This window comes from Neomonachus schauinslandi, chromosome 10, assembly GCF_002201575.2.
Source record: "Neomonachus schauinslandi chromosome 10, ASM220157v2, whole genome shotgun sequence".
Lineage (NCBI taxonomy): Eukaryota > Metazoa > Chordata > Mammalia > Carnivora > Phocidae > Neomonachus > Neomonachus schauinslandi.
This window is the reverse complement of record NC_058412.1, coordinates 51870168-51883962: the sequence shown is the minus strand read 5'-3', so window position 1 is coordinate 51883962 and position 13795 is coordinate 51870168. Positions and strand designations below refer to the sequence as shown.

Below are 13795 nucleotides of genomic sequence, written 5' to 3'. Positions count from 1 at the left end.
TTAAAAAAAAAAAAAAAAAAAAAAAAAAAAAGTCAGATCCCAACCAAGTGAGCCACCCCCTACACTTTGTTCCAGAAAGGATTTAAGGACCACAAATCCACCTACCCCTACAAGTTCTTTAACTCTCCCCTTCCTTCCTCACCCTTCTCCCTCCTCTTTCCAGATGCCAGGCCAGTGATAGTGCGAAAAGGATAAAAGCTTAAGATCAAGGCAAGCTGAAGGGGCCTAAGAAGGATGGAGGGAAACCTCCATACACCTGGATGGGATTCCTTATTTCAGCACATGGGAAACAGATCCTAGGACGCACACTTCGTCCTTGCAGATCTGTAAGATTTCAAGCAAGGCTGGGACGCTTAGATGGCTCAGATGGTTGGGCGTCTGCCTTCAGCTTGGGTCATGATCTCCAGGTCCTGGGACTGAGTCTCATGTCCCATGTTGGGCTCCAGCTAGGCAGCGGGTCCGCTTCTCCATCTCCCTCTGCCTCTCCTACTACTTGTGCTCTCTCTCTCAAACGAATAAAATCTTAAAAAAAAAAAAAAAAAAAAAAGATTTGAAGCAAGGCTATCTGATTCAGATTCCGTTTCACATCTCCTTCTAAACCCCAAATGCCTTGCAGGGCAGCCAGGGGTAAGACTGACTCTCAAAGGGAAGTGACTAGCCACAACAGTCCAGAGCTCTGCCCCTGGCACACAAGTGCCTACATCTTCCTAGGAGCAGAAATGACACAGAGCTGGGCCCATTTTACTCCCTACTTTATCCCTTCCTCCATAGCTACACCCAACAAGCTACCCTGGCTAAGTTAAACTCATGTCCAATCCCATACACTCACCACCTTGCATGACTACCCTAGAGATTCACAGACTTCCCTACTAAGATGCTCAAGCCTAGGTCCCTACCAAGAATGTTGCCCAAGGTGACGTTTTCAGTCTGGGGTAAGGTTTTGAGTAACCTGGTGAACAGGGTCCAGATATACTTGCTGTCAGATATGTGGAAGCCCATTACACCTCTTGCCTGAGCATAAAGCCACCAGTAAAGAATTGGCAACTTCCCAAAGGTGGAATCCATGTTTTTATCTCCTATTTAGCCTGAGAGTAGGAGGCATGTGAACAGAGGCAGGGGACCTAAGGAAAGACTTAACAGTTTCAAAATATTTCTCACATACTCTCTGTCACCTCTTGGATACCAACAATACACAAGGCCCAGTGTTAAGAGTTTTCACATACTCTCACCAAAAACAACAAATCACTTTAATCAAACATTCCTACCACATGCTACTAAGTTTAGGAAGTCTATGGCACATACAGGTCCAGTTGCCATGCTGACAGCTGAATACCCAAGCTTGAAATTAGGAACAGGTCAGAAATCTGAGATTCTCCTCAGGGCTACAATACAGAAGTCTCATTACACACCATCAGGTCAACAGCCTTCATGCCCCATTCCAGCTTCTGCTCTTTCCTGGGCTTTCAGCAGGGAACATCCCTCCAACACACACACACACACACACACACACACACACACAAAATCCCCCAACACACTTAGTCTACAACTGGAAGATATTCTTTACTAGTAAAGAGAACAAGACAGTCAGAGAAAATCCAAAAGCAATCATCTCTTTGATAGAGGAGCCTCTTTCTCTCTCCACCCCTCTCTTTTCTTCCTTGAATATGTAGTTACTGAGCAACTTCTATTATGCTTGTCACTGTAAGATATAATCATAAGATATGCCTCCCACCTTCAAGAATTTACTCCATTTGGGGCGCCTGGGTGGCTCAGTTGGTTGGGCGACTGCCTTCGGCTCAGGTCATGATCCTGGAGTCCCGGGATCGAGTCCCGCATCGGGCTCCCTGCTCGGCGGGGAGCCTGCTTCTCCCTCTGACCCTCCTCCCTCTCATGCTCTCTGTCTCTCATTCTCTCTCTCTCAAATAAATAAATAAAATCTTTAAAAAAAAAAAAAAAAAAGAATTTACTCCATTTGGAAAGACAAAATCAACACACAGGAAACAGATTATAAAAGGGGGGCTCCAAGATTTCTAGTGCATGAACAGGAAGAAGAGACAAATAGTGGGTATCCTGACATACACAGGTATCTTCAATTTCAAACACAATCTCCCCTTTTTTTGTTCCATTCTCAGTAGAGACGTGTTTTACTTCAAGAAAAATGTCATACAAAAAAGTCCAAATATATTAAGTTACGGATCATTCACTAGACAAAAAGGATCTTCCTTCTTCCTCTTTCCTGTGAAGTTTAGAGATACAACTTGATGCTTCCCCAGCCCGTCCCTGTTGACACACACACCACACACACATACATTTACATTCAACTTTTCAGGATCACATTTATAGGGTAAAGCAAAGTACTTGAAACATTTATAAAACTTGGGGTGTCTGGGTGGTTCAGTCACTTAAGCATCCAACTCTTGATTTCAGTTCTGGTCATTACCTCAGGGTCATGAGACTGAACCCCACACTGGGCTCTGTGTGCTCAGTGGGGAATCTGCTAGAGATTCTCTCCCTCTCCCTCTGGTCCTCCCCCCACTTTCTCTCTGTCTCTCACACATGCACATTCTCTCTCTCAAATAAATACATTTTTAAAAACAAAACAAACAAGAGGTAATCTGGGCATAATAAGTAGACAGAATCCTCCCCCTTTTTCACACAAATACTACTACTAACATGCCACAAACACCATTCTGTACTTTGCCTTAGTTTCCTCTTAATAACAGATCTTAGAGACTGTTCCATATCAGGGTGTGAGTGCGTACATGCCTGTATGTCTCATTCTTTTTAACAGGGACATAATATGGCAATATTCACTACAATTTATTCAACTAGTATCTTTTTTTTTTTTTAAGATTTTATTTATTTGTCAGAGAGAGAGAGAGTACAAGCAGGGGGAGCAGCAGAGGCAGAGGGAGAAGCAGGCTCCCCGCTGAGCAGGGAGCTCAACGCAGGGCTCGATCCCAGGACCCTGGGATCATGACCCGAACCAAAAGCAGATGCTTAACGACTGAGCCACCCATGCATCCCTATTCAACTAGTATCTTAACAATATATTACTATATATCTTACTAGATGTATTTTTAAGCAAAATGTGTTAAAGACTATGCATACCAATTTTGCATATTTTTTCCCTCAACAAAAACGTTCAGATTTAACTCTTTATATATCCTCCAAGCAACTATTAATGATCACTGATACTTGCTTTGGTTTGAATTTAATAGTGTTTCACCTTGACTTATTTCTACTAGGGTATACGTTGACTGTGTCATAGTCACCAAAGATGATCAAGAAAACATGAAATACATATTGTCCTCTGAATATTCTGGTTACCCTTTACTCCATCATCCTTATAAACGGCTTGTTAATAGTACACCTTTTACTGTGTTTAACTCTAAAGAAGTGTAAGACAAATAAATAAACTACACACACACACATTCATTACCCAAACAAAAAAACATCTCTTCATTTCAGTGTCTCTGGGTCTGCTATTTGGTTTCTTTTAGATCACAGCAAGGTAGAATGAGTGAGGGCTCTACAGTGGGGCTGGAATCTCAGTTCTGCCATTTACAAGTTAATCCACTTTTTAGAGCTTCTAGCTTATCACCTATAAACCAAGGGCAATACCATCTATCTCTTACATAGATGAAATCACTACATAGGGCAAGAAGTCCATTCGAGAGAACCAAAAAGCTGCCTCTATTTAACTAGCACTGCCTGGGGAAGTTAAAGACTTGCTTAGAGAAATGGAAAAAGACAAGAAAAAAATCTGACCAGCTGATGAGAGAAAGGGTGCTTCCAGCAGAGGCAACAACACATGCAAAGGGTGAGAGCTGTGCGGGGCCACAAAGCACCCACACAGCTACTAACAAGAAGATGAAAAGTAACTTATGGTCAACAAATACTCCCTGAGTGCCTCTAGGCACTGAATATATAACCATGAGCAAGAAGGTCCCTACCTTCATGGAACTTATAATCTAATAGGAGAGAAAGACAAACTAGTAAAAAGCAGTAAGTGGTCTAATGGAAACAAACGAGGTATGAAGATAAAAAGTAACATGGAGTTGCTTTGTATAGAGTGGCCAGAAAAGACTTCTAAGAGGAGATAATGTTTAACGGACACTTAAAAGTAAGGGATAGTTAATGAGGTGAAGAGCAGGGTAAAGACTGTTTTAGGCAGAGGGTAGAGCACTACAAAGGCTCTGAAACCAGAGAATAGAAGAAGAGGTCAAGGAACTACGAGCAGGTAAGGGTGCCGCAGGAGATGAGAGAAGGGCTTGGGATTAAGACTTGAGAAAAAGGCAGGGACCAGATCTTCCTTGATCTTTAGGCCACAATTTGGGCCAAATTGTGTAAGACTGTTTATTCCAACCTAAGACATTTGGACTTGATCATATAGGTAACAGGAATGCAACAGAGGACTTGAAAAGGAGAGACAAGGTTGGGTCGTCTTATAGGAGGATAGTGGCAGCTGTGTATAGGATGGCACAACAGGGAGTGAAGACAGCTTGGGAACCAAATAAAGACCGCCTACACTAGGACAGGGTCAATGTGCACAGGAAAAGAGAGGCACCCTAGAGAAAATCTGCAGTGCAACCGATAGCCTTCAGGGTCCATGTTCTAGCCTGTTTTCTGAGCCCAAAGTTAAAGCTTCCCGTAAATCCCAGAGGTGCTGACCTGCCATGGGTTAGTCATTAAGGCCTTCTACACCTCATCTGGCTCTGCATCTACTGTGGCAACGAGATGAGATGCTGGTACACAGAGATAGTTATCCATTATTCCCACTGGATGACAGACTAAGTTTCCTAGGACCTTTAAATCCAAGTAAAGGGTTCAAAAGCCTATTCTTCCCCTTTAGGGATGGGAGGTCAGCAGAATCCCCTGTCAGTGTCTCCAAATATGGTCTGCAGATGATGACTGTAGTCAAAGTCATCTGGGAGGCCAATCAAAATGCAGATTCCTGATCACCACCTTATACCTACTGAATCAGAAAAGCTAGGGAGTAGAGGTCGGAAATTTGCATTTTACTTTATTTTTTTATTTTTTTAAGTAAGGTCTACACCCAACGTGGGGCTCAAACTCATAACCCCAAGATCAAGAGTCACATGCTCTTCTGATTGAGCCAGCCAGGCACCCCCAGGAATCTGCATTTTATTTATTTTTTTAAATCTTTTTTTTTTTTATTTGACAGAGAGAGACACAGCGAGAGAGGGAACACAAGCAGGGGAAGTGGGAGAGGGAGAAGAGGCTTCCCGCGGAGCAGGGAGCCCAATGCGGGGCTGGATCCCAGGGCCCCGGGACCATGACCTGAGCCGAAGGCAGATAGATGCTTAATGACTGAGCCACCCAGGTGCCCCAGGAATCTGCATTTTAAATAAGTATCCAGCACACTCCTCTTTTGCCCCCATGGGTATTTCTGATGCATTAAAGCTTCAAAATCACAGTTCTACAGACAGGACTAACGGAGAAGGCCCTCCATGAAGGTGGCTGGCAATGTCAAAATTAGGGGACCATGTAGAGCCAAGAATCAAGCTGGACATGGAGTAATCTAGAAAGAGGAGTCAGAACGGATTATGAAATTTGAAGGTACCAAAGCAGAAAATAGAAGGCAGGACATCAGAGCATGAGGCTTAGAGAACAAGAGGAGTCAAAGACAGGGAGCAGGGACTCTAAGTCCCTTAGACTGCCCAGGATGTGCACACAATCACTCTATCCAACCTTCAAAAGAGAATATACCTCTCTTCAGTATGTATTGTTCCTATCCCCATGATTCCCCCTCACCAAGCACCCACCAAGATGCCAGCTACCAGTCAGTCTATAGAAGACCTCCAGGCCACACAGAAAAATATACAGAACACCTCCAAGGGCTAATGACAGGCACCACTCACCAAGATTCTCTACTTGACACATTAAAGCAACCTAATACTGCCATAAATTCAAGGACCATTCCAGGTCAGAAACTTTGAAGCCCACTGCCTATACACCTTCAGATCCTCCATCTATGCACACCCAGCCAATCTTCTACTACTCCTACTATGCCTCACTGATAGAATACCACCCTATATTTTACACTCCCATGTCCCTCCCCAAAATTCAGAGAGAAATCCACAGATTCAGGCTAGGCAGAGTCCTGAATTCCTGAGGCTGCTAAGGCCAGCTCCTATGCATGATCTGGTGGGAGGAGGTACGGCCTGAAGGAGTGCTCACCCTACCTGAAGGGAGTATCCTCAGCCTACCTTAGCGGAACACCAGGATTGCTAAAGGCTTCTTCTATACAGGAAACTTTTTCAAAAATTAGCTAGTTAAACCTACTATATTTAAGAGGGAGCAGAAACTGAAGTGTGGGGGAAAAGGTACAGTAGGATTTCTGAGGATTTGACTTTCAGGTAATTAACACATAAAATACAAAGTAATATGCAATCTAGCTCAAACCTTTATATGTCAACTACCTGATCCTTCTTCTAATCCAAAAGCTGGTTCCACACTAAAGAGGTAAGAATGCCAAAAGATGATTTAAGTAATCCCCAAGATTATTTATGGCCCTAATCGTGAACTGCTTGCCCTGTCCTTTCGTACACTCCACCCATTATCCTGATTCTCTAGGCTTCTGACTTAATGATTCAGCTTCCTGTTTCATCTTTGCCTCACCTTATCCCTAAGGCCTTTTGCTTCCTTCCTTGCTTAGAATTCCACTCCACTCTCAGTTATTCTGCCATCAGCCACTCAGAGTAAATAATCTGCCTACCCAGATCCCCAACTTTTATCCTCAGCACTCAGGCCCCATTCATGGGCAAGTCCTCTGCCAGCTACACTGATTTTTATGAATACGTCTCAGAGAGAGACAAGTGTATTAGATGATTCCTCTCAAGCATGTTAGATAGTTCATCCAGGCCAACACTGGAATCACCAAAGATGGAATAAGGAGAATGACAATGAGCCAGGGCCAAATGCCTAGACCTTACCCTGGCATTCGAAGACGCACCTTCTTAGCGCTCAATTGGTAGTCTGGGTAGCCCTACCCAGCACCCCACCTCAAGAGATGCTTCCAGCCCACAGCGGTTACGACTAATACATGGTGAGCAAGACACAGGCCTTTGCCCAACAAAACTTACCATCTAGTGAGGGAGACAGACAAATAATTAGTATGTATAATTAAAGGTAATGCATGTAGAGCTGTAAGACTAAGAAGGGCAGTCAAGTGAAGTTACACCTAAGCTGAAACTTGAAGGATAAATAGGAGATACCCAGGCAGTGGCTGGGCGCTTGAGGAAAAGTGTTCTAGGCGCGCCTGGGTGGCTCAGTTGGTTGGGTGACTGCCTTCGGCTCGGGTCATGATCCTGGAGTCCCTGGATTGAGTCCCGCATCGGGCTCCCTGCTCTGCGGGGAGTCTGCTTCTCCCTCTGACCCTCCCCCCTCTCATGTTCTCTCTCAAATAAATAAATAAAATCTTAAAAAAAAAAAAAAAAAGTGTTCTAAGTAGAGGGAACAGCATATGCAAAGGTCTTGCAGCAAGGAAACACATCTGAAGAGATGAGCTGGGGGATGGAGAGGCCAAAGCAGAGGGTGTCCTGAAGCAGAAGATGCTGGAGAGACCAAAAAGGGCCTCATAAGACATATGAAACTGTTTTATAATTCACTTCGCAAGTCACTGAGTGCCTACAATGTACCAGACATTGTTATCCATACTAGAAATATAACAGTGAAAAAAACAGACAACATCCCTGTTCTCAGAGAATTTAATTCTAACTGGAGGAGACCAGGGGTGCCTGGCTGGTTCAGTCAGTAAAGCTTGTGACTCTTGATCTGAGGCTGGGCGTGTAGCCTACTTAAAAAAATAAATAAATAAATAAAAATTAATTGAAGGAGACTATATAAACAAATACATGGATAAACTAGAAAAATATCACATATTAATAAGTGCTATGGAAAGAATTAAAATAGCTTATGTGACAGAAAGGATATGGGTGGCTACTTTGGAATAATTAGGTGGTCAGGGGAGGGCCTCTCTGGGGACATGACATTTAAAAACAGAGATCTCAGGGCGTCTGGATGGTTCAGTCGGTTAAGTGTCTGCCTTTGGCTCAAGTCATGATCCCAGGGTCCTGGGATCGAGCTGCATCAAGCTCACTGCTCAGTGGGGAGCCTGCTTCTCCCTCTCCCGCTGCTGCTCCCCCTGCTTGTGTTCTCTCTCTGTCAAATAAATAACACCTTTAGAAAAAATAAAAATAAATAAAAACATATATCTCAAAACAAAACAACAACAAACCCCCAAAAAACAGTAATTAAAAGATCAAGGGAAAAAGCCTTCTAGGTGGGGGTGACAATTCATGTAAAAGTCCAATGGCAAGATCACTGAAGTTTCTTAAGCAGGAAAGTTAGACCATGATCATTCATATATATTATAAAGATCACTCTGACTGCAAAGTGCAGAGTGAAATGAAGGTGGGGAAGGATAAAATCAAGACTGGAGGTAGAAATGAAAATGTATTATGTACACTAAGATGAGAAGAACCCAACAACAACAATGATGATGATGATGATGACCCCAACCAACATTCACATAGCACTTACTGGGTGCTGATCTATTTTTCTAAACATTTTACATGTTGTTAATTTATTTAATACTCACAAGTATTCTATTTTATAAGTCATAAAACTAAGGTACAAGGTAGTGGCAATGAAGAAGGAAAGAAAGCAACTGGATCCAAGAAACACTACGGAGGAAAAGTCCCAGTGACAGGCTGGTTGTTGACTGTGGAAGGAAAGGGAGTCTGACAATAACTACTAGCCTTTGGGCCTAATAACTGCGTGCTATTTACCATGTGACAGGACACTGGATGAGGCAAGTGGGAAAAGCAGGAGGCTGCATGATGGCGAGTATGCAAAACATCCTCGTGATGCTGTCCACATGAGCAAGCTGGACACTGGTCTGGAGAAAGATTTGGGCATCATCCATATGTAGATGGTTAAGTGGAGCTGTCAGAAGGGTTGAGATCACCCAGGAAGAGTATGAGAAAAGAAAAGGCCTAGGAAGAGAACGCTGACACTTAAAACACAAGAATCCTTTATAACAACAAAAAAATGGAAATACCTTAATGTCTCTCAATAGGAAAATAGCTAAATACAGCATATCTATACTAGAAAATATTACACAGTAGCCAAAATCAATGAGAAGTATCTTTATGTACCAATATGAAATATTGTCAAGGCACCTTACTGAATCAAAGAAATACCAAAATGATCCATAAAATGTGACCCCATTTGTATAAATAAGACACAAAAAATAACACTTTTCTGGGTTCATACATATGCATGTAAACACAGAGAAAAAAAAGTCTGGTATGTACAAATTCCAAACACTAACAGGTTACCACCTCTGAGGAATACAATAATAACTGAAATGGGTGTGGGGGAGCAGGAGAATTCAAAATAATCTACAGATTTTATTTTTTTTTAGATTATGTTACTACATTCCCTATAAAGCTAAAGATCAACTTTTCAAAAAATAATGGGAATCTCAGGGCGCCTGACTGGCTCAGTTGGTAGGTAGAGCATGTGATTCCTGACCTCAGGGTCGTGAGTTTGAGCCCCACCTTGGGCACAGAGCTTACTCAAGTACAGTAATAATGGGAATCTTTGTATCTTCCCTTCAATTTAGCTGTGAACCTAAAACTGTTCTAAAAAAAACCTCTTAATTTTTTTTTTTTTAAATGGGAGCCTACAAATGGGAGAAGAGGGAGCCTACAAAGGATATCCATTGTTTCAGATGCTAAATTTTCTCTGTCCCTTCCATTCCCAATGGACTTGGTGTTCAGATCTTAAGGATTCCCATCTCCCCACATCTAAGATATTAACACGAAGCTCCCTAATTCCATGGTCTACCCTGAATCACTAGACCCAGGCCAAGCCTGACCACCAATCCCCTAGCCTGGGCCAGAGTCCCAGGAGGAGAGGTCAGACACCAAAGTCTTAAACAAACATGGGGCACCCGGCTGGCTCAGTCAGTAGAACATGTGTCTCTTGATCTTGGGGTTGTGAGTTTGAGCCCAATATTGATGCAAAGATTACCTAAAAAAATAAAATCTTAAAAATAACCACCACCACCACCACCATGGGAGAATGAGTATAGATGCCAACCTTAAGGACAGGAATCAGGTGGCCTTGCTGGCCAGTAAAAATCTCAATAGAAAAAAAGTATTTGAAGGTCTACAAGCAGCTTTGTAGTACTGAGGGATGTGGCTGGGGGAGAGTCAGGCAAAATCAGGGAGAAGTAGTACGGGGTGAGTTAAAGAAAGAGCCAGTACTGCTTATAAAGATTCCAAGCAAAGCGCTAGAGTATCATGGAAACCAGTTTCACAACAAAGGGATGAGGGAAGCCAAATTCTGTGAAGGGGTTGGGGTCAGGACATGAGGGTATGTGTGTCTAGGGATATCTAGAGGAATCACTTCACATCAAAGCAGCAATTCCAGGAGGCACAGTATAAACGTTTAGAAGCTGGAGCAGCAGAAAGAAGCCAAGGACTTGGCTCCTTCCTGAAAAGAAAGGAGGCTCTAAAAACGAGGAGAAAAGACACTGAAATAATGCCTTTCCTTCTTCAGTAAACCAAAGGCAGCAAGATCATGGCAGATCTCTGATGACTGTACTCTTAACTTTCAACTGTCTAAGGATGAAAGACAACATATTTGGTCTACGTGTTTTCCTGGTTACCCAAAGAAATAGCACTACCTGGGCCTTACCCAAAAGCTGATTCACCATCAATCAGTCTATATCACAGCCTGCTGAGCCTTATACTTCACACAGTCACATACCAGACTCTAGAAAAAAACAACCTGGTGTGAGCTGTCAAAGTCCTCTCAGTACCTGACCTCACCCTCTGGGGTAGGTTTCATTTCAAAACTGAAAGGGACTGAGAGCTGGGGAAATCCAAAGATCAACAAAGCCAGGAACAGGTGGTTCCCAGTAGAAAAGGGTCCCAGGCTGTAATTCAAAACAGAAACCAGACCACTGATAAGACAGTTTATGATGCCTGTCTCCAAGCTTTCAGATACTTACATGTTTTCCAATATTTACAACAAGGCATGACCATGCTTATCCAACTCCTGACAATTAGATATCTAATTCTCCAAGTATTCACTCAACTTCCTAGCTTTATTAAGTTTTAGAGCTCTGGGGTAACTCTAATAACTAAGATACCTTGTGAATTTTATAGTCCTTCAAATTGGTCACATTTTTTTAAAGATTTTATTTATCCTAGAGGGAGGGAGGGGCAGATAGGGAGGGAGAAAGACAGGGAGAGAATCCCAAGAAGACTCTGTAATGCAGGGCTCAATCCCATGACCCTGAGATCACAACCCGAGCAAAAACCAAGAGTCAGACACCCAACTGACTGAGCCACCCAGGCACCCCCAAATGGGCCATATTTTAATCGTAATGAACTTTATCATCTCTTCCTCCTCCTTCATCTCCTCACGAACCCTCAGCAAAATCCCTGTCTCACTAAAAAATTTCCACGTTTTTCATGATGGCTCTTCAATAGAGCAATAGTCAATACAATGAAAGTCTAGTTCATCAAAGAAATCAAGTTATTTGTTTGAGGTTCACTATTAACTAGCTGAGTGACCTTGAACAAGTCACTTAACCTTTCTGGACTTGGTTTCTTCATCTGTAAAGTAAGGAGGTTGGAAACAGATGGAAGGAAAGCGATAAAACTTCCTTGAACTAAGAAAAGACAAATTTTTAAGTCTAAACAGTTCAACAAGTGGCAGGCAGTTATTTTAAAAAGACACAAACCGGGCGCCTGGGTGGCTCAGATGGTTAAGCATCTGCCTTCGGCTCAGGTCATGATCCCAGGGTCCTGGGATTGAGTCCCGCATCGGGCTCCCTACTCCTTGGGAGCCTGCTTCTCCCTCTGCTTCTCTCTCTCTCTCTCTCTGTCTCTCGTGAATAAATAAATAAAATCTTTAAAGAAAAAAATAAAATAAAAATAAATAAAAATAAAAATAAAAAGACACAAACCAAGGGGCACCTGGGTAGCTCAGTCGTTAAGCGTCTGCCTTCGGCTCAGGTCATGATCCCAGGGTCCTGGGATCGAGCCCCGCATCGGGCTCCTTGCTCAGCAGGAAGCCTGCTTCTCCCTCTCCCACTCCCCCTGCTTGTGTTCCCTCTCTTGCTGTGTCTCTGTCAAAATAAATAAATAAATAAATAAGATCTTTAAAATAAATAAATAAATAAAAATTTTTAAAAAAAGAAAAGAAATCACTCAGAGAAAGAAGCATCCTATTAAATTAATATTTAAAACTGGAGCAAAGCTGGGAAAGACAAAGTGTACACAAGACATGTTTTCCCTCCCCCAAAAAAGACCTTTTAATGAGGCTGTACCAGATGACTTCTGACAGCCTTTCCAAGTATAAACAGAAACTGTCCTATACACAACCATCCTTGAAGTCTAGGTTTGTGAGTTGTTCATCACCTAGTGGCCTGATGAAGTAAATGCAGTTTTGTCAAATGCCCGGATAAACTTCCAGCCATTTTGTGAGCTCTGACAGTGTGAAGCTCTGACACTCTAATGTCCTAGAGATAACAAAAGTAGGAGACTGCAAACCCTCCAGACTCATATACAATTGTAGAGACTCAGCTCACTATCCATTCATTCTCCAAAGATGTGGGAAGGGCCCGTATTTTGTGCCTAACCATAAGCAATGAAGTATAGATTTGTTGTTGCAAGGCTGTACTTATAAAGCAGTAAAAAACAGAGACTGCTTTTGTGCAGACCAATCCAAATTGAAATCAAGTTTAGATGCTATGAGAAAACTGCAAAATGCCTTATAAATAGGAAGAGTGTATTCAAACATTCACAAGATCGGCATGTGAAAGATAGATTATATTTATCCTGCACGGTTCCAGGGAACAGGCCTAAAACTGATGAGAAGTCATCTCAATTAGATTTCAATTCAAAACAAGAAATAATATCTTACCAAAGAGAGCTATTCAACATATAATGGGATTCCTCAAGAAGTGATGAGCTCCCCAGCAATGGAAACATTCAAAAAGAACTTGGGTGATCATCTGTCAGGAGGATAATGGAAAGCATTCCTGTAACTGGATGGCAGACAGGAGACAAGGAGATTGACTATTACCGCAAAGGCCCTTTCCAGCTCCAAGAGTCTATCATTCTAAATAAAACAAAACCAAAACAAACATCATTAATAAACAGAGTCCTCCCTCTGCTTTTTTTTTTTTAAGTTCCAACCAGGCAGTACAATACAGTGGGTTGGATACCACTTTCCACTTGAGTAACTATAGACAAATTATTTAAATCTATTTGCCTCGCTTTCATTATCTGCGGATTTAAAATAGTACACTTATCTGATAAGATTACTATGAAGATTAAAGAGCAAACTTCTTAACAAAGTACTAACATACAGAAAGTGTATAAAACTGGGAGCTTTAAAGGAAAGGTAGCTGGGGAGTGGGGGGGGGCAGGGGAGGGTGGAAAGTGAAACCTAAATGTGCTGCTTGTTTTAGTTATCTGTACCCAACTCTCAACCAAAGCATTCCTGACTGTTGCTGGCCAGAGGCTAGGTTCCCTAGGCAACCAGCCTCAAAAAAAGAGCCCAGCCCTACCTTCTTCAGGAAGGCAGTATTCTCTGTCCTGAAATCTGGCATCCTCCCTTGCACAAAGAGGGTCCCTAAAATCTCACAAATACCACCACTCCAAAATCAAGGAGCTGAGCAAATATTATTCTCCTCACTTCAAAAAGTCAATCAGAACATCAAAGTTAAAAGGGATCTAAGAGA

General features: G+C 42.4%; 1 long non-coding RNA gene across 1 annotated transcript in view; it reads right to left on the bottom strand.

Moving 5' to 3' along the window:
* LOC110588686 overlaps window positions 1-13028 on the bottom strand; it is a 17391-nt gene extending 4363 nt beyond the window's left edge. Inside the window, exon 1 of the long non-coding RNA XR_002480827.1 lies at window positions 12973-13028. This is a non-coding gene — a long non-coding RNA (uncharacterized LOC110588686). The remainder of the gene's footprint in view (window positions 1-12972) is intronic.
* Between the last annotated feature and the right edge of the window lie 767 nt (window positions 13029-13795).